Source organism: Orcinus orca, chromosome 7 (assembly GCF_937001465.1).
Source record: "Orcinus orca chromosome 7, mOrcOrc1.1, whole genome shotgun sequence".
Classification (NCBI taxonomy): domain Eukaryota; kingdom Metazoa; phylum Chordata; class Mammalia; order Artiodactyla; family Delphinidae; genus Orcinus; species Orcinus orca.
Window position 1 is genome coordinate 85,601,681 of NC_064565.1, and position 23,564 is coordinate 85,625,244.

Consider the following 23,564-nt stretch of genomic DNA (forward strand, 5'->3'; position numbering starts at 1 on the left):
CTAACATTCTTAACAGATGTTGTAAGTTTTTCCATTCACTTTTATTGTATGGCCAGGTTTTTGGGTTTTTTTGACCTATGTTGACCCTTGTAATCTGCCTCACTGGGATGGGTTACTACTATTCCTGATGGCGATCTCATTGGCAGAATCTATAGAATTATGCTTTGGGCTCTGCCGCAGTCTTTAGCGCTGCTACTTAAGTGAGACCACTGAAAAATGAAGCCAAGCCTAGAGTGTGTTGAAAAGACTCTCCCTATCTGAACAGGGCAGGAGTTTGCAGGCTGTGACTCCCTTACCCTCTCACTTTCTTTGGAGGCAGGGAGGCAGTTACAGACACCAGCAGTTTCTGCCTAAAAACCTGGCAAGGAGAAAAAGCAACTATGTAACTGATGTGAGTTATTTTATTAAATGCCTCTTTTCTTCATTTAAACAGGATTTGAAAAGCCAACCCAGACCAAATTACTTTTTCCATACTTTAATACACCCTGGATAAATTTTAAAGCACAGGTTGTATTTTATATAATAAGAAGAGGGAAACTTTATTCCTATTTCGCGTGAAATGACAAGTACGGTGACTTGGTTTAGATCCGTTTACCTTCAAGTAGACCATCGTCACGTTAACCGTGAGCTAGCACTGGGTTTTAAAGTCTTTGTAGTTAATTTGAAGGCATCAATATATGTACAGCAGCAGTACCTGTCTCAAAGTGCACTGCAGACATCATCTTTGAGAAATGACAAGGATAATCAGTTTGGCTTCATAGCTGAAGGCACCTGAGCACACAGAGCCCGGGAGAGACTTGCTTAATCACTGAGACAAGGAAACTGCCCTCGTGTCAAGCAGCTAATGTTCTGTCACTTGCCAGACATTCCTGCTAAAGATTCATGTTCTGAAATGTACATGAACCAACTAGACGCACAAACTATGTGGTCTGGATTAAATAATATCTGCCTGAAAGGAAAGAAGTGAAGTTAGCCAGAAGGCCAGATGGCAGCTGTATTTTCTGCAGAACTCTATTTGGAAAGTGAGCTTTATGTAATTTTTGGTCATTTCTTACCATCTTAGGAGACCACTTTCAGAATGAGTCATTGAGGGATAAAGCACACAGGTTTCGAAAAAATGAGCTGCACAGACATAGGCATGTCATATAACCTGTCCACAGAATTATAGCTATTTGGTGAAAATGCTTGGATTTCTTTCTCTTCCAGCATTGTTATGACCTACTCCTCTATCCTATCTTTTTTACTATTCAGCAGGCTAAATTACCCCAGAGCTAAACTCCGTAGCTTACAATACTGTGGAGTTCACATAAAGGAAAAATGGGGCTGAAAAGGTCATGGACTTATTACTAGTGTTGTCTTTGACTAGATTGTTCACCCAAGTGCAGAAAACCAGCAGTTCTCAACTGCATACACTCAAACGTGATGTTTCCTTTCTTTTTGAGGCAGAGTGCCATTTCTAAATTGCATCTTCCAGCAAACTAGGTACCTTGGACTCATGAAGATTTAGTTCATGTTCTGTGTTTAAGAATTTTACTTTGAGGTTGTAGGGTGAGCCCCAAGCTTTTAAATAGGAGCAAAAAACCATCAACTCACACTGGGATTATTTCGACCATAACAATTCAGGTTAGAGAAACATTTCAAGACATCACTTAAGGTCGTTCATTTTCCAAATGGTGGGATCATCTCTAGGCATATTTGGTTTCTTCTCTTTCTTCCTCCGTATCTCATTGGTTACCAATGCTTGATTCCTATTCCTTCTAATGGACTTTTAGTTTCATACTTTTTTTCCATTATTACCTTCATTCCTCTAGTCAGACTCTCACGGTCCCTCATTCTAGACTCTTCAGAGCTGCTCAGACCAAATCCAAATTTTGTTCCATCGAATAGCCTCCTAATTCCAGTGTAATCTTCATAAAACATTGAAACCATGATGATGCTCAAAATCATTCAATAGTATCCTATTTTGTTTTACAGCACTTAGATCCAGATTATCTCTGCCTAGATTTCATGGTTCAGGATAACCTGCTACCTTCTGTCTTCTCTCTCTCATCTAATAACTGACTTTATTTCCTGCTACTCTACAATGTACTGGTGCTCAAGCCTCTATCCCATTTTTGTGATGTCTCTTCTTGCAATAAGGTATTCCAAGGTAAGTCTCACTTGGGATACCCCTCCCTTTCTCCTTCTAGCTTGATAAACACCCACTCACTATCTCCTCCCCATTCATTTTAACACATACTGACTGAGCACCTGCCATCAAATTGAAAATCACGGGCTTCCCTGGTGGCGCAGTGGTTGAGAGTCCGCCTGCCGATGCAGGGGACACAGGTTCATGCCCCGGTCCGGGAAGATCCCACATGCCGCGGAGCGGCTGGGCCCCTGAGCCATGGCCGCTGAGCCTGCGCGTCCGGAGCCTGTGCTCCGCAACGGGAGGGGCCACAGCAGTGAGAGGCCCGCGTACCGCAAAAAAAAAAAGAAAATCACCTTACAGTGAGTACATGGTGAGGAGTACAAGTCTGTGTGAAACAGGGTCACACTGGACTGCTCCAGACGTCCAGACCTCCACATCCTTCTCTTCTGAACTTCTAAGTACTTAAAGTCTAGACCAGAAGGCAACGGAGTGCAGTGCTCAAAATAACTCCATGGTGCAGGAAGAATCTCTTGGAACTTATATTTACATTTTTTCATATCTCTAAAAATGCCTATTTTAGAGTATTTTTATAAAGTATATTTAGTACAAAGATACATGTGTAACATTTACAAATAAATAATATACATATGTCGGGGTCCATTTTACTAATAGAGTGAATGATCAAAAAATATATAAAGCCTCAAATTCAGGACAATTTCATCGGGGTTTTAGGAGGTCAGCAAACTGGCCCACCCAGGTCCATTCATTCTCTCATTCAAAAATTGTTTACTCTTCCCCTACAGCGTGCCAGGCAATTGGAGGAGAAATGAGGCAAGATCAAAATGTCAGCTTTATTTCTGAAAAAAGCTCCCTGGCAAATGTGGCTTTAGATCAGGGCCAGGATTGTTTGCTAATATTTCACCGCTGGGGTTAGCAGACAAGTCACAGGTAAAGTGGGTGGGCAATTACAGCTCCTTTTCTACCTCCCTCCTCCCCAGCCAGGGGCTGCACCTAAAGCTTCCTTCCTGACCAAGAGCAGGTGAGCAGGCCAGAGGCTCCTAACAGAGGAGAGGGGGAGGGATGGAGTGGGGCAGGCTCAGTTTATTCTTTCAAATATGCCTATGAGATAGGCCACTCCTTCTTGGGGGAAGGAAAGGAGGTAGCAGGTGAAGAGAGGTCTCTCCTCATAAATATGCCACTGTTGCTTCGGCTTTTATCATCTCCTACTAAATAAGATTTCCTGTTCTTTCAAATGTATCTGCCTAAAAAAGAGCACTCCTCTCTTTTACCAAGAGAACAAGCAAAACACATAAACCTGTTGACCAGATTTTGAATTGTGTACTTGAAGCCCTAAGATATGCCATTATGTGGCCCTGCCCCAGAGTTCATGACACAGAAAAGAGCGCTGTGTGTGTGTGTTTCTTTGAAAAGGATGGTCTGGCTGTCAATCTCATCTAGATACATCATGGAACTCCTTTCCGAGCTCCACTCGCCCATTCCCCACCATGCACAGCATGCCGCCCCGACCCAAGCTGTCCCTACTATTAAATTTACAGTCCGTGGCACATTGTGGAAGGGAAGACATAGGTCAAGGCATGTGGTCATGAGAAACAAAGCAAAGAGAAACAAAAGCTTGTTGCTTCTCATTGCTCATAAGCAGAAAACAATATTGTGTCATTCTCGAGAGAGAGAGGGATGCATTGGAAGCATATCTGGTCCCTGGCTGAGGGACTTCGTTGAGGTCCTTGAGTCCATCTGCACTCCTTCTTGCCTGCCCTCATAGGGTAGAACTCTAACATGACATTCTAGAAGATTAAAATCTGTCCAGTTTTTAAACATCTACAGAGAAAGATTTCACAACTGCCCTCAATAACTAATTGAGATGATTAACCGTAGGCTCAAAGAACACCTTCCTCAAAACTTCAAGGCTTTCTTGCTTCAATTTAAAATGGTTTCCTTTTCATAGTGGAAGGGACAGTTTATCACCATCCTCTGTCTGATTCAGTGATATTCAGCTGACCACTAGGTTTATGACTGAATAAGCCAATCATAGACCTACTTTTGTTTACCTTGATTCATCTATGTGGTACCTCTCGGTATCCTTTCCAGTTTTCTGTATTTCACTTTAGTTGTGGAAACTAAATACAAGGATGGTATGATGGTTTCTGTGTGCTTCCATGTGTTTCTCCCAAGTCTTCAGCTTTAAAAACACAATGCTAATTCAGAACCAGCTCTTTACCTGTCCATTTGGATTTCTTTGTGGTATTAGGACATTTATACCTAAGTCTTCAGGCTATGGAAACCTTTTTAATTCAAAAATATGAATGCTGGAAATTTCAGAAAGGTCAGTTCAGGAAATTTCAGGCTCCAAAAGCCATGCTGTCCTATCACCCCTCGATCCAAATCATCCTATTAGTCTAAGATAGTGCTACACTTCTCTGAAAGGAGCAGTAACATATATTTGAGCCCTGTCATGGTAAAAATAAAACTTGTTAAAATCCTAGTAAATGCAAATTTTAAGTTTAAAAAATTGTACTACTGCTACCACCCCATTGTAAGATCTGCATTATTTTAAGAATGTTCTAGGAAAATAATGGTGAAAAGACACTTTGCTGATTACAGTGCTATACATATTCCATCTGGGACTCGCATGTCATATTTGCTTACTTGATTAGCCAGGCGCTTTTTCCTGTTAGTGTCCACATTCATCTTTTTCAAATGTAACCCTGGTTTTCATCTCAACCTGACAAGACCAACCTGGATTTTGACAGTCACACGGATTTTTATCTATTTAAACTGCTAGAAGCAAAATCTGATTTTGTCCCTGGCTTTTGTTATTAAGAAAAGTAATAAAAACTGAGGCTGAATTAGATCAGGGACATCCATTATTTTAACCAGGAACAAAAAAAGAAATATATGGCTCTACCTAAGTATTGGATTAATTTAAGTATACAGGGGATGTTAAAAATTGCATTTAAAATGTGTTTCTCAGCTGATCATGTATTCGGTATACAAATCTTAACATTTTCGTCGCTTATTGTAGAAATAATAGTATAGTAATAATAAAAACTCTCATTTGTTGAGCGTTTAGTGTGTATCTTCCCTGTGCCAATTTCTGTGGTCAAAGCTTAAGCCTTGACTCGGTCCCACCCAAACTGCATGGCCGCTACACAGCAGAGGAAGGGATACTGGGGAGCTTTGGGTGGAAGATAAACAATAGGTTCTACTTCAGTATTATTATTCCTGTTTGTATAGATTGTGCATTCTCAACAGGGGCTGTGTTTCCCTCATGAGGGTGAAAATTGCTTCTTGGGGCTTAAAAAAAATCAGATATTATGGCTGAAGTCGGAGTGTGAGGGAGATGTGACTATGGGATAGTCAGAGAGATGCTACCATGCTGGCTTTGAAGATGGAGGGAGGGGACATGAACTCTGGAATGTGGAGAAACTACAGAATCTGGAAAAGGCAGGGAAACAGATCCTCCTCTGCAGCTACAGAACTGTAAGATAATAAATGTGTGTTGTTTGAAGCCACTGAGTTTGTGCTAATTTGTTCCAGCTGCAGTAGAAAACGAATACACTCAGTTTCCTCTCCTGTTCACTGAGAAGAATAGAATGATCTATGTCACAGGTTTGTTGTAAGCACTAAATAAAATAATTTGTGAGTGGTACTGAGCATAGGGAACATAGTGATATATGCCGGCTTTGACAGTACTCAGACAGGCAGGGTTTACACCCTCAGTGTACTTTCCCATGTTGAGGCTGCTGAGAGACTTCTTTCTCTGATTATTTCAGTGACAACAGTCAAGCCTCAAACGGGCCCTGTTATTTTAAGGAGGTTTTGTAGATTTCTGAGATTCATCATGTATTGATTTTATTTTATGTTTTTAACTTTTATTCAAGTATAGTTGATTTACAATGTTGTGGTGATTTCTGCTGTACAGCAAAGTAACTCAGTTATATATATATATATATATATATATATATATATATATATATTTGGTTGGCCAAAAAGTTCGTTCGGGTTTTCTGTACAACCTTACGGAAAATCCGAACAAACTTTTTGGCCAGCCCAATATATATTCTTTTTCATATTCCTTTCCATTTTGGTTTATCACAGGATATTGAATATAGTTCCCTGTGGTATACAGTAGGACCTTGTTGTTTACCATCCTATATACACTAGTTTGCATCTGCTAATCCCGAACTCCCAAACCTTCCTTCCTCCACCCCCCTTCCCCTCAGCAACTGTAATTCTGTACTCTGTGTCTGTGAGTCTGTTTCTGTTTCGTAGATAGGTTCATTTGTGTCATATTTTAGAGTCCACATATAAGTGATATCATGTGGTATTTGTCTTTCTCTTTCTGACTTACTTCACTTAGTAGGATAACCTCTAGTTCTATCCGTGTTGCTGCAAATGGCATTATTTCATTCTTTTTTATGGCTGAGTAATATTCCGTTGTATATATGTACAGCATCTTCTTTATCCATTCATCTGTCAGTGGACATTTAGGTTGTTCCCAAGTCTTTGCTCTTGAAAATAGTGCTGCTATGAACATAGGGGTGTGTTATCTTTTCAAATTATAGTTTTGTCTGGGTATATGCCCAGGAGTGGGACTGCTGGAGCATATGGCAACTCAATTTTTCGGTTTTTGAGGAATCTCCATATTGTTTTCCATAATGGCTGCACCAATTTACATTCCCACCAACAGTGTCAGAGCATTCCCTTTTCTCCACACCCTCTCCAACATTTATTATTTGTAGAGTTTTTTTTTTTTTTTTTTTTTTGCGGTACGCGGGCCTCTCACTGCTGTGGCCTCTCCCGTTGCGAAGCACAGGCTCCGGACGCGCAGGCTCAGCGGCCACGGCTCACGGGCCTAGCCGCTCCGCGGCATGTGGGATCTTCCCGGACCGGGCCACGAACCCATGTCCCCTGCATCGGCAGGCGGACTCTCAACCACTGCGCCACCAGGGAAGCCCTATTTGTAGACTTTTTAATGATGGCCATTCTGACCGGTGTGAAATGGTATCTCATTGCAGTTTTGATTTGCATTTCTCTAGTAATTAGCAGTGATGAGCCTATGTGCCTATTGGCCATCTGTATGTCTTCTTTGGAGAAATGTCTATTTAGGTCTTCTGCCCATTTTTCGATTGGGTTGTTTGCTTTTTTGTTATTGAGTTGTATGAGCTGTTTGTGTATTTTGGAAATTAAGCCCTTGTCGGTCTCATAATTTTCAAATATTTTCTCCCAGTCCACAGGTTATCTTTTTGTTTTGTTTATGACTTCCTTTGCTGTACAGAAGCTTGTAAGTTTGATTAGGTCCCATTTGTTTATTTTTGCTTTTCTTTCTATTGCCCTGGGAGACTGACCTAAGAAAACCATCATGTATTTCTTTTATATATCAACTGTGGTATGTTTCTTTCAGTGCCTTCCAGGTACCACCAACTCTTAGATCCTTCCCCTAGGCAATTCTCCCCCCATTCTCTTCCCCTCTTCTGCTCTGTCTGAAACCTTGGTGGAGTGTATGGAGAAGGAAATTTCCAGCAATAGCAGAGAGGAGAAAAGGGCCAGCTGCCAAGCACTCCAGTGAGGGAGGGGGAGCCCCAAGTGGGCTGCCATTCCCGAGAGGCAGTCCAAGTTAGACCCTGCCTGGGCTGAGAAGAATGAACTCAGATATATTGTTTTCTTTTTTTAACTTAAGGACAGTGTGTGTGTGTGTGTGTGTGTGTGTGTGTGTGTGTGTTCATTCTTGTTTTTTTTAATGACAGAAAATTCTGCTGAAAATGAGAGTCTTCACAATGTAGCATTCACTGACTTGCTTCATTAAGTCAGTCGCGTTGAGCCTGGTGTAAATGCAGTGAAGGCCACAGGTTTTTCTCTCTTGGTTGAGTCAGTTATTTTCACAGAGAACAGCTTTTGCGTTATCACAGGAAGAGAAACCAATGGAACGGTATTCCTACTACTTAAAGTGCTAAAACTATGTGTGTTTACATATGTTGTCTTTTAATCCTCATAGCATCACTGTGAAATAGATATTATTACTCTCACTTCCCGCTGAGGAAGGGCGAGTATCCTCACAATATCACTATGAAATAGATAAATAGATATCATGACCCCCAATTCCAGCTGAGGCCCCAGGGGCTCAGGGAGGGTGACAGCTGTACTGGTTTGGCTGGGACAGCGATGTGACTGCTGTGTGGGGCTGCTGCGAGTGATTGCCTAGGCAGGACCTTTCCACTGAGGCCTTGTTTCAAAGCCCAGTTTTTAGTCTTGGAGGTCCATACATTGGACTTTTTTCTGTGAGCTCAGAGATGCTCAGACTCTATAGTGATATACTCAGGCTAACACAGTTTTTCTATGGACGATGGATCAACCAGAAAGCTTATGTCTTTATTATTAGGGCATTTGTTCTTTCTAAGGACCAGGACATCCTCTTCCCAAAATCAAGAGCTCACAGACTTCTCTTGCCCTTAATGCCAATCTGATCCCCTCAGTGCCCCCAAGTTCTTTCTGAAATATGCATCCGGCCATTTCACTCCCTTGCTGTAACCCTTCAGGGACTCCTTGCTCCCCTCAGGATAAAGTTGAGGCTCCATTACTTAAGTCACAGGCCTCTCTCTCTTTGGATTCATCTTTCCTCCCTTCACTCAGTGTTAAGGATACTGAACACCCCCGTCAGCCCTGAATCTTTTATGCACCTGGACTTTGGTGTATTTTGGTCCCTCTGCTGAGATCATGTCCTTCCCCTTTTTTTCCTCTTCACTGTACCCCATTCATCTGGCTAATTCAGGGGTCAGCTTAGCTCTAACATCCAACTGGAAGCTTCCCTTGATCCTCCTAATCTTGGTAATTTGCTCCCACCCTCTACCCCCAAGTTAAAGTGATCTAATAAAACCTTGTACTTCCTCTATAATAGCTTGTGTTGACTTGTGTCCTGTTTATTTGTCTGGTAACCCTCACCAGAATCTGAGTGACCACATCTACTCAGTTCTCTGAGGCCAGGGTCCATATTTCATTCACTATTACTCTTCTGCCTACTACTTGGCACAAGCCTATGTATGCAGGAAGTGCTCAATAAAATTTTCTTGAATGGCCTATTGTTGAAGTCTTGGCCTTGCCACTTTCTAGTGTGCGTCCTTTGACAAGTTCTTTACATGCTTGGGGCCTCAGTTGCCTCATTTTTAAAAAGAGAAGTTTCATTGAGATGATATGAAGTTCTTTCCAAACATGAACATATTGGGATTCTAATGCAACTCATTAGCCATCCAGAAAACACAAATCGACAGTCAGTCATATCTTGCAAATGATAAGTTGGGAGCATTGCCATGGAATTCATTTCTTTAACATGGATTGATTATTTCACTTCATCTACTTATATACATTAATGGTCAATAGATTCATACCTGTACTTGTGTTGATATTTACGTCCTTAACTCAAGGGTTTATTTTCTGCTGGATACTCTTCATTTATGCCGATAAGCACATCCCAAAGGAGCCTTTTAAGCCTGAGAAAATGATAAATTTTGTTTCTGTCTACTTTTTTGTTCTTATGTCCATCTGTTTTTACCTAGAGAGGGACTTAATGAAATCTTCTGCTGTACTAATAATTTCAATTGAAGGTAATTAAATAAACCATTATATGGGAGCAGCGGTATCAAATAAGAAAACAACTGCAAATTTTGCTGATTATTCGTGAACGTGAGTTCGTAATGGACATAATACCATATATTAACAGTGTGGAATATTTGATATGAAAATAAAAGGAAAAAAGAGAACATGCCAGCAGTAAGAGTACGAATGTGAAATATAAATCATTATAATAGCTCACACATGAGGTCTGCTAGGTTATCCCTGAAGAGGGAATCCACACCAAACTACAAGATTGCATCTGAGATTACAGATTTTGGAGGTTGCTTCCTTCTACATTCCTAACGTTTATTATCATACGTATCAGAATCTTACCATGTCTCAAGTACTTCTTGCTACTAAATTAAACATGCTTGGATATTTTGTTAATATATGACATGTAATAATCTGAAGTAGTAATTTACTAAGAGTTTCTGTAGATGCAATTAATTTTTCCTAAAATTTGCTCTGTTTCCTGGTAATTATGACTAATTCAAGACTTAAAAATAGACTGATTTTTTTCAAAAATTACTTCTTAGCCTTACTACGAAGTCTTGCACAATTCAATATTATTGGAATGATATACCTGATGGGTTAAAACAGCAGTATCATCAGTATTCTAAGTAAACTCACTACAAATGGATTTTATTTTCTGTTTTTAACTGAAAGCTATCTTGCCCAATGCAGAATTTCTTTTATCTTTGGACAAAACTGTATTTGGCTTAGGTTATAGGCTAATTACCATTAGGGTTCTTTTCCTCTCTCTCCATTACTTTTTTTTTTTTTGCGGTACGCGGGCCTCTCACTGCTGTGGCCTCTCCCGTTGCAGAGCACAGGCTCCGGACACGCAGGCTCAGCAGCCATGGCTCACGGGCCCAGCTGCTCTGCGGCACGTGGGATCCTCCCGGACCGGGGCACGAACCCGTGTACCCTGCATCGGCAGGCAGACGCTCAACCACTATGCCACCAGGGAAGCCCTCCATTACTTTTATGTTTGTTGCTTATTTAGCAATCCATGATGATCTTTGACCTCCTGACTCAGCAAAGCCTGCTTCCAGGTCAGGTGGCCATGACCTTGTGTGGACAGAGCATGGTCTGTTAGCAGCACATCAAGAAAATACCAAAGACAAATGGATTTGTTGTTTCTCTACTGACAAGTTAACTCTGGGCTCAAATCATAACTGGTAAAAATGATTTAAAGACTCAAATATTTGGTACAGAAACCTTGATGAAAATCTATACTTTTCAAGAAAATAAGAGTATATCTTTATTTCATATGGAAGATAAATTGTGGTGGTTTATTTGGGACAACTTTTGCATTTTATTATAGACTACTTAAATTACTTTGCAAAAAGTAGGTTAAAGAAATTAAGAAAGTAATGCTCATATTTACATGTGCTATTATTGGAAGTGAATTCCAATTTTTATGCTAAACATGGGGTATATGGATAAGTAACTTAAAGTTCAAATCCTGAAAGTTACTCATTATGTTGATAATCAACTGAATATTGTAAATTTGGCCATATTCTTTTTAAATGTTCATTATTTCCATGATTAAGGTCAGTGATTCTTAATGGTGGGTGGTAAGGGTCTATTTTATAAACAATGTAGTACTTTCTCTCGTAGCTCTGATTTTTTAAATTACTATCCTTAATTTGGTATTTCCAATAGCATTATAGGAAAATAAGAAAGGTTTTCATTATCAAAAGATTGAGAAACAAAAACAAAACAAAAAAAAAAGATTGAGAAACCCATTTTAACTAATGTGCAGTTAAGAAAAGGTTGGTCCATGGCATAATTTTTGACAGGCAAGAAACAGAAGGAAAATGAGTTGTTCTCATTGAGCAGAAATCCAGACATTCTTGGGGAGGCAGAAGGGTACATATCTAAAGACCCAAGAAAGGACACACACTTGGAGAAGTTAAAAGGAAGAAAGAAGGAATACAGTGCCCAGAAGAGTCCTTTGTACATAGTAAGCACTCAATAAGTAGTTTTGAGTGAATAAATGAACTTACACCACCCAACCATATGAAGCATTGATCGAATTTACTTCTGATATAGCATACAAAAGTGACACAAAGGTAGTTAGGAGTGAGGAGAGACTTAAGCTCTTTGGGCCTCACCAGAAGTCTTGTTCATGTTTAAATGAAGACAAATCTCAGATACCAATTTACCTAACTGACATTTTCCTTTTTAGAAAGGTAAAGAAAATGAGGAAACTTCTATTTAGGGATCAAATTTTAACCAAGAAGAGATTGCTTGGTGAAATAGAAGTGGAAGGAATGTGTATCCATTTATTCAACAAATATTTACTGGACGTCTGCTATGGGCCAAGCACTTGGAAGACTGTAGCCGTGATGTCATCTTAGCTTTTGTGATAACCAAGGAGCAGGTTCTGTACATACAGCAGACTTCAGGAGGAAATTTCAAATAGTCAAAGAAGTAGATGTGATTCCATAGTCTGAGACCCTAAAAGAGGAGATGACAAAGGAGATGAGAAACCCAATCCTTAAGTTCAGATTAGGGCCCTTTCTATGTGTTCCTGAGACTCCTCAAAACTCTCTTCTCAAATCCAGTACCATGCTCGGTCATAATTCCCCTGTGCTCATCTCTATTTACTCTGAAGCTTTAAGCTTCAAGACAGCGGGGCTGCATCTATCATGTTTATCTTTGTATCCCAGCAAATAGGACAGTCCCTGACACATACCTTATATATGCCCAATAAATTATGTATACATACACACCCACAATTCATTACATATATAATGAATTAAGCAATAGTGATGAAATTCTGATAATATAATCATGAATATTTTTCCAAATTATCAAAGATAATGTATACACCCACACACACGTTCCAAGTCTAACAATTCACAATTTTTTGAACAATTCGAATTAAAGGTTTGAAAGTTCTAAATAATGAGGAAAAGAAATGGCTGTGGCTGCAAAGGGAATGCTCAAATTAACTCAAAATATAAAAGACCATTTCAAGAAGAACGCAAGGAGAGGCAAATAACTGAGAATACCAAAGAGAGAGATAATCCCATTAGAATAGTGTCAGGAAACCTAAAGTCCAGAGTGAGCTGAAGTATGTAAAAAATTCTAAAAACAACAAAAGAGACTTAAAAAGCTGGTAAGGAAAAATTCTACAGAAAATGACGGTGGCAAAATAAGCCAGACATAGAAAACTGGAATGCTTGTGATGTTCAGTATTGTGCCCATTTTTGCTAATGACATAGTTATATTTTCTGTCAAGACTAGAATACTATTTTTATTGTAGACTTTTTGTTTTACTTTTGTAGAAAAAAGAACAACAAAGGGATAGGACCTCTGATGAGAAAAACAAAGCCTATTCATCTCTTCTTATTTTTGCCTTTTAATTGAGGATCATGATTTCCCACCTGGTAGGGTAGAACAAAATGTGAACAAGAGGGAATTGAGGCCCACAGCAGCATAACACTAGATCCTTAGCTGTTTGGCATGGATTGGGGTCTCCTGGCCCAGACTGTATCCACAGGCCTGAGAACACTCATGCCTGTGACTGTTCCACTCCAGCTAGCCACATTGGAGGCATTTCAGCGAATGGAAAAGTCCCCCAAAGCCTGGAGATTGACAAAAAGAGAAAATATAAAATCCCAGCAAAATTCTAAAATTTATTCTGAAACTTTTTGAGAACACTCAAAAGAGAAAGAGGTAATCATTAGGCACCAAAAGGAAGTCAAGCAGGACTAAATGATTTTCCTCTTCAGTAGAGTAACTAGAATGCAGGATGAAGGAAATGTGGTAGATTCAGTATGTATGAATTTCATCAAGGCAGTTTTCACAATATCTTATGATCCTATTAGAATTTAATGGAGAAATATGAACTGAATGACAGAATAGTCAAGTGGATTCACAGCTAGGTTTGCATAACCAAACCCAAAGAGTGCTAAAGAATGGGTCCATGTGATCGCAGGGGTGATGTATAGACATCTACTTCTGTTTTTCTCTAGATCTCTCTGTATCAGCGATGTGAATGATGATTAATCTGATGGAGATAATACAAATAAGTGTCATCTTTTGAACTCTTAAGTGTCAAACACTCTTCTATTACTCTATGTGTATTTGTTTATTTAATCCTTACAACAAGGAAGCTGCACAGCCTCTTAGATAGCCTCATCCACCAGCAAGAAGAACGACAGGTCTGCAGCCTATGGAAGGAAAACCACAGTCACAGAAAGATGGACAAACTGAAAAGGCAGAGGACTTTGTACCAGATGAAGGAACAAGATAAAACCCCAGAAAAACAACTAAATGAAGTGGATATAGGCAACCTTCCAGAAAAAGAATCTAGAATAATGATAGTGAAGATGATCCAGGACCTCGGAAAAAGAATGGAGGCAAAGATCAAGAAGATGCAAGAAATGTTTAACAAACACCTAGAAGAATTAAAGAACAAACACCTAGAAGAATTAAAGAACAAACAAACAGAGATGAACAATAACTGAAATGAAAAATACACTAGAAGGAAACAATAGCAGAATAACTGAGGCAGAAGAATGGATAAGTGACCTGGAAGACAGAATGGTGGAATTCACTGCCGCGGAACAGAATAAAGAAAAAAGAATGAAAAGAAATGAAGATAGCCTAAGAGACCTCTGGGACAACATTAAATGCAACAACATTCGCGTTATAGGGGTCCCAGAAGGAGAAGAGAAAGAGAAAGGACCCAAGAAAATATTTGAAAAGATTATAGTTGAAAACTTCCCTAACATGGGAAAGGAAATAGCCACCCAACTCAAGGAAGCACAGAGAGTCCCAGGCAGGATAAACCCAAGGAGAAACATGCCGAGACACATAGTAATCAAATTGGCAAAAATTAAAGACAAAGAAAAATTATTGAAAGCAACAAGGGAAATATGACAAATAATATACAAGGGAACTCCCATAAGGTTAACAGCTGATTTCTCAGCAGAAACTCTACAAGCCAGAAGGGAGTGGCACGACATATTTAAAGTGATGAAAGGGAAGAACCTATGACCAAGATTACTCTACCCAGCAAGGATCTCATTCAGATTCGATGGAGAAATCAAAAGCTTTACAGACAAGCAAAAGCTAAGAGAATTCAGCACCACCAAACCAGCTCTACAACAAATGCTAAAGGAACTTCTCTAAGTGGGAAACACAAGAGAAGAAAAGGGCCTACAAAAACAAACCCAAAACAATTAAGAAAATGGTAATAGGAACATACATATGGATAATTACCTTAAACGTGAATGGATTAAATGCTCCAACCAAAAGACACAGGCTCACTGAATGGATACAAAAACAAGACCCATATATATGCTGTCTACAGGAGACCCACTTCAGACCTAGGGACACATACAGACTGAAAGTGAGGGGATGGAAAAAGATATTCCATGCAAATGGAAGTCAAAAGAAAGCCAGAGTAGCAATACTCATATCAGATAAAATGAACTTTAAAATAAAGAATATTATAAGAGACAAGGAAAGACACTACATAATGATCAAGGGATCAATCCAAGAAGAACTAATAACAATTATAAATATATATGCAACCAACATAGGAGCACCTTAATACATAAGGCAACTGCTAACAGCTATAAAAGAGGAAATTGACAGTAACACAATAATATTGGGGACTTTAACACCTCACTAACACCAATGGACAGATCATTCAGACAGAAAATTATAAGGAAACACAAGATTTAATGACACAATAGACCAGATAGATTTAATTGATATTTATGGGACATTTCCATCCAAAAACAGCAGCCTATACTTTCTTCTCAAGTGCACACGGAACATTCTCCATGATAGATCACATCTTGGGTCACAAATCAAGCCTTGGTAAATTTAAGAAAATTGAAATCATATGAAGCATCTTTGCTGACCACAACACTCTGAGATTAGAAATCAATTACAGGGAAAAAAACGTAAAAAACACAAACACATGGAGACTAAACAGTACATTAGTAAATAACCAAGAGATCACTGAAGAAATCAAAGAGGAAATCAAAAAATACCTAGAGACAAATGACAACAAAAACATGATGATCCAAAACCTATGGGATGAAGCAAAAGCAGTTCTAAGAGGAAAGTTTATAGCAATACATGCCTACCTCAAGAAACAAGAAAAATCTAAAATAAACAATCTAACCTTACACCTCAAGGAACTAGAGAAAGGAGAAAAAACAAAACCCAAAGTTACTAGAAGGAAAGAAATCATAAAGATCAGAGCAGAAATAAATGAAATAGAAACAAACAGTAGCAAAGATATATAAAACTAAAAGGTGGATCTTTGAGAAGATAAACAAAATTGATAAACCTTTAGCTAGACTCATCAAGAAAAAGAGGGGGAGGAATCAAATCAATAATATTAGAAATGAAAAAGGAGAAGTTACAACAGACACTGCAGAAATACAGAGCATCCTAAGAGACTACTACAAGCAACTCTATGCCAATAAAATGGACAACCTGGAAGAAATGGACAAATTCTTAGAAAGGTATAACCTTCCAAGACTGAACCAGGAAGAAATAGAAAATATGAACACACCAATCACAAGTAATGAAATTGAAACTGTGATTAAAAATCTTCCAACAAACAAAAGTCCAGGACCAGATGGCTTCACAGGTGAATTCTATCAAACATTTAGAGATGAGCTAACATGCATCCTTCTCAAACTCTTCCAAAAAATTTCAGAGGAAGGAACTCTCCCAAACTCATTGTATGAGGCCACCATCACCCTAATATCAAAACCAGACAAAGATATGACAAAAAAAGAAAATTACAGACCAGTATCACTGATGAATATAGATGCAAAAATCCTCAACAAAATACTAGCAAACAGAATCCAACAACACATTAAAAGGATCATACACCATGATCAAGTGGGATTGATCCCAGGGATGCAAGGATTCTTCAATATACGCAAATCAATCAATGTGATACACCATATCAACAAATTGAAGGAGAAAAATCATATGATCATCTCAATAGATGCAGAAAAAGCTTCTGACAAAATTCAACACTCATTTATGGTAAAAACTCTCCAGAAAGTGGGCATAGAGGGAACCTACCTCAACATAATAAAGGCCATATACGACAGACACACAGGGAACATCGTTCTCAATGGTGAAAAACTGAAAGCATTTCCTCTAAGATCAGGAACAGGACAAGGATGTGCACTCTCACCACTATTATTCAACATAGTTTTGGAAGTCCTAGCCATGGCAATCAGAGAAGAAAAAGAAATAAAAGGAATACAAATTGGAAAAGAAGAAGTAAAATTGTCACTGTTTGCAGATGACATGATACTCTACATAGAGAATCCTAAATATGCCACCAGAAAACTACTAGGGCTAATTAATGAATTTGGTAAAGTTGCAGGATACAAAATCAATGCACAGAAATCTCTTGCATTCTTGTACACTAACAACGAAAGATCAGAAAGAGAAATTAAGGAAACAATCCCATTCACCATTGCAACAAAAAGAATAAAATACCTAGGAATAAACCTACCTAGGGAGACAGACCTCTATACAGAAAACTATAACACACTGATAAAAGAAATCAAAGATGACACAAGCAGATGCAGAGATACACCATCCACCATTCTTGGATTGGAAGAATCAATATTGTGAAAATGACTATACTACCCAAAGTAATCTACAGATTCAGTCAATCTCTATCAAATTGCCAATGGCATTTTTTACAGAACTAGAACAAAAAAATCTTAAAATTTGTATGGCGACACAAAAGACCCCGAATAGCCAAAGCAATCTTGAGGGAAAAAAACAGAGCTCGAGGAATCAGACTTCCTGATTTCAGACTATACTATAAAGCTACAGTCATCAAGACAATATGGTACTGGCACAAAAACAGAAATATAGATCAATGGAACAGGATAGGAAGCCCAGAGATAAACCCACACACCTATGGTCAACTAATGTATGACAAGGAGGCAAGGATATACAATGGAGAAAAGACAGTGTCTTCAATAAGTGGTGCTGGGAAAACTGGACAGCTACATGTAAAAGAATGCAATTAGAACACTCCCTAACACCACACACAAAAATAAACTCAAAATGGATTAAAGACCTAAATGTAAGACCGGACACTATAAAACTCTTAAGAGGAAAACATAGGAAGAACAGTCTTTGACATAAATCACAGCAAGGTCTTTTCTGATCCACCTCCTAGAGTAATGGAAATAAAAACAAAAATAAACAAATGGGACCTAATCCTTACAACAATCCCTATGCAGTTGCTATATTTATCTCCACTTTATAAATGAGTAACACAGAGAGTTGAAGTAACTTCCTCAAGGTCACACCGTTCTAGGTGGCAGAGCTGCCATTCAAGCCCAGACTGTTTAATTAGTGGCATAAGTTACATAAATGATATCCATTAAATTGTGGATGACCAAAGTGATATGTATAGCTAAAATTGTAAAGTTATAGATTTGGTATCCAAAAAAAGAAAAAAAAACTCTAATAGACTGGAAAAATTAGCCAAATGAATAAAGATAAAATTAATTTGAGTCAAATATAAACTCATACACTTAAGTTCCAAATAACTCAACTGCAAAAGTAAAGACTGGGGAGATGGGACTTACTAATAGATCAAATGAGGAAGTCTTGGGAGTTTCATTTAATATAGGCTCATTATGACCGATGTACAGTGTGATTATCAACAAAATGCAATCTTAGAGCAAAATTTAAAAACATTGTTCTTCTTCCCATTCATAATTGTCCACCCCATTTGACTTTCTTTTTTAACCAAGTCAGCTTTACATTTTTTATTCTAATTCTAGGGAATACTAAGGTTTCTAATTTGGAATGAACCCACTAAATAATTTTCAGACGATTCCCTTTATTTTCATTGAACCAAAATAATGGCAGCAGACTAGTGGAATAAGCACAAGCTTGGGAGTCAGTCCCAGAGGTTGAGTCCCCTCCTTGCTGTTGACTGGCTCTGGGATCTTGGCCTTAACGTCTGTACGCCTAGTTCCCTCATCTAGAAAATGGTGATAATAATGCCTACCTTGCAGGAGCATCCTGAGGACTCAGGGAAATAGACATAAAGAGATAAAATCATCCAGCGTGGTGCCCGAGGGGGTTTCATTTGGTTCACCGTTGTAGCCCCATCATGTAGGCCAGTACCTGGCACAGAGGAGGTGCTCAGAGGTGTTTGCTAAGTGAATACTGAATGAATGAATGAATGGATGAGTGAATGAATGTGTTCAGTAGAGGATAGTTCTTACTAAAGTCATGGCAGTGTTTTCAGATGTGAGAAGTCTTTGTAAAGCAAGAGACTGATTATTCACAGGTTTGAAGAAGGGGAATGCTTTGCCATAGCAAAATTTACTTTTTCCCATCATGCAGCGTAGCTTCAGGATTTTTTGAAAGCTAAAGTAAAACTGTGACCATTAGGTCGTCTTTGTAGCGTTTCTTCAGTCCTTACACCATTCTTCCATGAGGTATCTAGAGAGGTCTCATTCTGCCTAGTCAGATATTGTTTGAAAGCTTGAAATGAAAAATGAAACCAAGTTAAGTCTGGCTGGTAGCCATTCAGAAATAGATTTTTTTTTTTAAAGTAGATTAATTTTCAAAGACATTTTTCCTCTTTAAGACTTCCTTGTTTTTAAAGAAGCATTTAGTAAAACAACAGGAACATCTTTTCAGTGTCTGGTTATCTCTTTTTCAAGACTGAGTTTGGTAAATTACATAGTATTAGCTGTTGGTCATCTTCCGGGTAAAAAATAAAACCAAATGAAGTCTTTAATGTAATTTATGAGTTTCTCTCCTAGAGCTAAATGAAACTCAGCTTCATAGCTTTTATTTGTTTTGGGGCCTTTAATATTAGTCAGATTAAAGCTTATGTTTTTATAAAACTATAAGGACAAAGAATTATGTTAAAATAGCTAAAAAAACAAAAAAAATATCTCCAGTGTTTGATTCTGCATGTCAAGAATAACAGAGAAAATAGGGTCTGGTTTCAGAACCTTGTAACCAAAAATGACAGTGTGGTGGGATGGGGAGTTGGTGTGGGGTTCGGCAGAAACTCTTGCATTCTCTAAAAGGAAAATGAAAGAAGGATGTTAACTCTTTGCTGTATTATGAACAGGACGTGTATAATTGAAACCAAACCATTAATACCTTTTCACATACTGCCTTCTGATGTCATCTAATTACTTACTGCCTGCTAATCTTATCTCCCTCAGGAGCCGATCTTAAAATTACACCGCGTTGCAGTTAGCTAAACACATTGCACCTAGTCAAGGCACATAGTGGACTCCCAGTAAATATTTGTTGAATGACTTCTGTGCACTTATGCAGGTGGGTTTTCTTTCTGATCTCATGCATGACTTACTTGTTTCCACCAGAGAGGTTTCAGTTTTGCTCTTTCTCTTACCTGAAATGCCATTCTCATCATTGGCAATACTGCCTCAATGGAGTGCAAAAGAACACCTCCTCCTAGAAGCCTTCTCTGATTAACCCACCTGAATTAAAGCCATCTCACCCATCGAGAAGCCCCTTTTATAAACATGGCTGTAGTCATTTCAGAATGATTTAAGATTCTTATTTCTCTTGGCTCTGACATCCCCCATGCCCCACAATATACACGCATCAAGAATAGGCATTGAGTCTTATTTCCCACAGGGACAACCCTGCACATGCAGTGTCCACCTATGGAAAGCACACTCAAAGGACGTGTTCTATAGCTAGGTAATGAAATTTTTAACATTAGTGTAAGAAACCAGACAGCTCTGATTGCTTGTCTCTATCGGTCTGCCAAGAATGGGTATAAATGGAATCAAGGCGGTGAGACATGGATCTTTTTCATCAGACAAGTGATCAAAACCTAATACATTTACACCTCAGAATTGCTTTAAAGGAGATTGGATGACTAACAGAAAGTCTTCCAAAGGGAAATAATATATGGTATTATATTTAATTGAGAGACCTGTACAATATTTGAACTACTGTACAAAAACTAGTTTCGATTCATTCAATCTTTAGAAAAATGATTTGGAAGAGATTAAACTACATATTGCTATGGCTTATAGACCATCATAAGCCTTTGGTACCTTCCAAACTTCCCCCAATGTGAGTTGAGCCGTAGGTCAGGCTGGGACTCAGAGCAAGGTGTATGCTTTAAGGCAGGCCTTTGATTGCTGTAAACTAAAGGGATAAGCAGACAGGTCGTGAGAAGGTTTACAAAGAACCCATAGAGTGCATAAGTATGTCAACAGCAATAAAAATCCCTATCTATAGGTGGAGTTACAGGGTATATATTGGTGAGGTTAGTGGTTAAATGTGTTTAGCATTGGGTTGGAAACCACTTTTTTCCCCTCATATTCCACAGAAAAGATAAATTTTCGACCTATCTCTTTTAGACAGAGCATAGGCTTTGGTGCAGGGGAACTAGAGGGCTAGCCTAGTGACCTGATTATCCTGAATACGAGGCTCTGAGTTAAGAAATAAAGTAAGTAGGAGATGTTGGGGATGTTACGTGGTTAAAGACATGGGCTACCGGGGGGTCCAATACAGGAAGATGTAGAGGGCTTCAGCACTCATGATTCGACCTTGACTCTGAGAATGACTGAAAAACTACTGGGTTGGAGATATGGGGGGAGGAGGAGAAGGAGTGGATTGGAGGGTGTGTAAAGCGATGTGGCTAGAGCAGCATTTGACAATGCTGGTTTTAATGGTGGCATTTAAAGTGATACTCCAGTACTAGATGTTGAAACCTGGGGAATAAATTATTGAAGACTCGGGCTTCCCTGGTGGCGCAGTGGTTGGGAGTCCGCCTGCCGATGCAGGGGACACGGGTTCGTGCCCTGGTCCGGGAAGATCCCACACGCCGCGGAGCGGCTGGGCCTGTGAGCCATGGCCGCTGAGCCTGCGCGTCCGGAGCCTGTGCTCCGCAACGGGAGAGGCCAGAGAGGCCACGACAGTGAGAGGCCCGCGCACTGAAAAAAGAAAAAAAAATATTGAAGACTCACTGAAACCAAGAAAGGAAAAATAAAATGAGAGGACATTCACTCCTCTTTTCCCACATGTCTTTATTGAACATTTAAAAGGTCAAAGGCACTCTCCTAGGTACTTTGGAAAAGGGAAAGGAGAAATGGAATTGATCAGAGACAGGCTTTTTAAAAGGAAGAGATTCTTTTTGTGATTCATTAAATCTATTAATATCTCATATATTTGAAGCACTTTAAAACCAGTTATTAATTTCCCCAAAACAGCATATATTTCAGGTGACACATTTCTATTTTTTTATTATAGTTAGAAGTTGAAATAAAATTCACTAAGGCAGTGAATATGACCTCTAGAATTTTGACCATATCATAAAATGGTCAAAATGAGTTTTATTATCTGTGATTGCATTAGAATAAATTCAAGGGCATTAAAATCATGTTAATTCTCTCTTTTATCCATCTTGATACAATTACCTGAGATCAGCACATATGAAAGGAGATTTTGTAATTTTTAGGCTGTTCTGTTATTAGCTCTAAGACTTTATTTGAACTTTGTTCTTTCCATGTTATAACTGCTTATTGTCTTCTAAAGACAAGTACCTTAGCTATGAACTTGGTCACTAGAGCACTGACCACATCTGGTAGCCACAAGACAGGAAACCGTGACCTGGCATGGGTTTCTGAGCCATTCTACAAGGAAGAGGTATTATAGTCTTGGATTCACTTTTGCCTGTGCTGAAACTTTAAGAACATGATAAACAAATGACCCTGTGGACACTGAGCCCTGGAAGTCTCTATCCCTCTCAGCAGTGCTGCAGTCAGGCCTCAGCCTTGGACTGCTACCCACACCTCTCTAGAATTGCCCTAGGCTTCCCTTAAGGTGGCAGTGTCCATGGTGAGGGAAAGGTGTATCCAGATGAGGGCAACTTGTGGTCAGAAGGTTGCATTTCAAGGGCCAGTTCCATCACTGGCTAGATGCATGACCATAACTTCTTCCGCCTTAGTTTCTCACCTGCAAAATGAGGATGGAGGGGAAAGCAACCACATAAGGTATGGAGGAATTGAATGAGATTATTTATTTTTATTTATTTCATAGCACACATTAATCGCTTTACAAATATGAACTCATTTCATCCAAATTACTATCCCATGAGGTAGTTACTATAATCATTCTCAGTTTACCTGTGAGGAAATGAAGATGTAGAAAGGTTGAATAACTTGCTCAAATCCCCAAACCAGTAAGAGGCAGAGTTGAGATTCAAACTTGGCAAATGGTAATTACTTATTTTCTATCATAAGGGGATAAGGAAGAATCTGAATAGCCGAAATGGGCAGTGTTTCCTGTTTGTGATCATTTGGGGGCCCAAGATCCTGTGTGGTGGTGACAGAGGCACAGTAATTAATGCAGATGTCTCTGCCACAGGGCTGGCTATAGGGGCTCCCGGGCTGACTGCCTGTGGCTGGTGAGCAAGATGGTGGGTGAGAGGCCTGACCCTAAAGAGAAATAGTGCCTTTCTAAGAACATGTTGAATTTACGAGTTAATTACGTGGGTCTCTCACTGTTGCAGCCCCTCCCGTTGCGGAGCACAGGCTCCGGACGCGCAGGCTCAGCGGCCATGGCTCACGGGCCCAGGCTACGCGGCACATGGGATCTTCCTGGACCGGGGCACGAACCCATGTCCCCTGCATCGGCAGGTGGACTCTCACCCGCTGCGCCACCAGGGAAGCCCACAAGTTAATTTTTTTAAAGTATCAAACCAGCAAACAAACATAGATAGGGCTAAGGTGCCTGTAGGTGGCGCAGGCCTGACAGGCCTTCT

At 39.3% G+C, this 23,564-nt stretch overlaps 1 protein-coding gene across 7 annotated transcripts in view; it reads left to right on the forward strand.

Moving 5' to 3' along the window:
* The window catches only part of SPATS2L (spermatogenesis associated serine rich 2 like), a 169,361-nt gene that overhangs the window by 48,707 nt on the left and 97,090 nt on the right, over positions 1-23,564 (forward strand). The window lies entirely within an intron of this gene.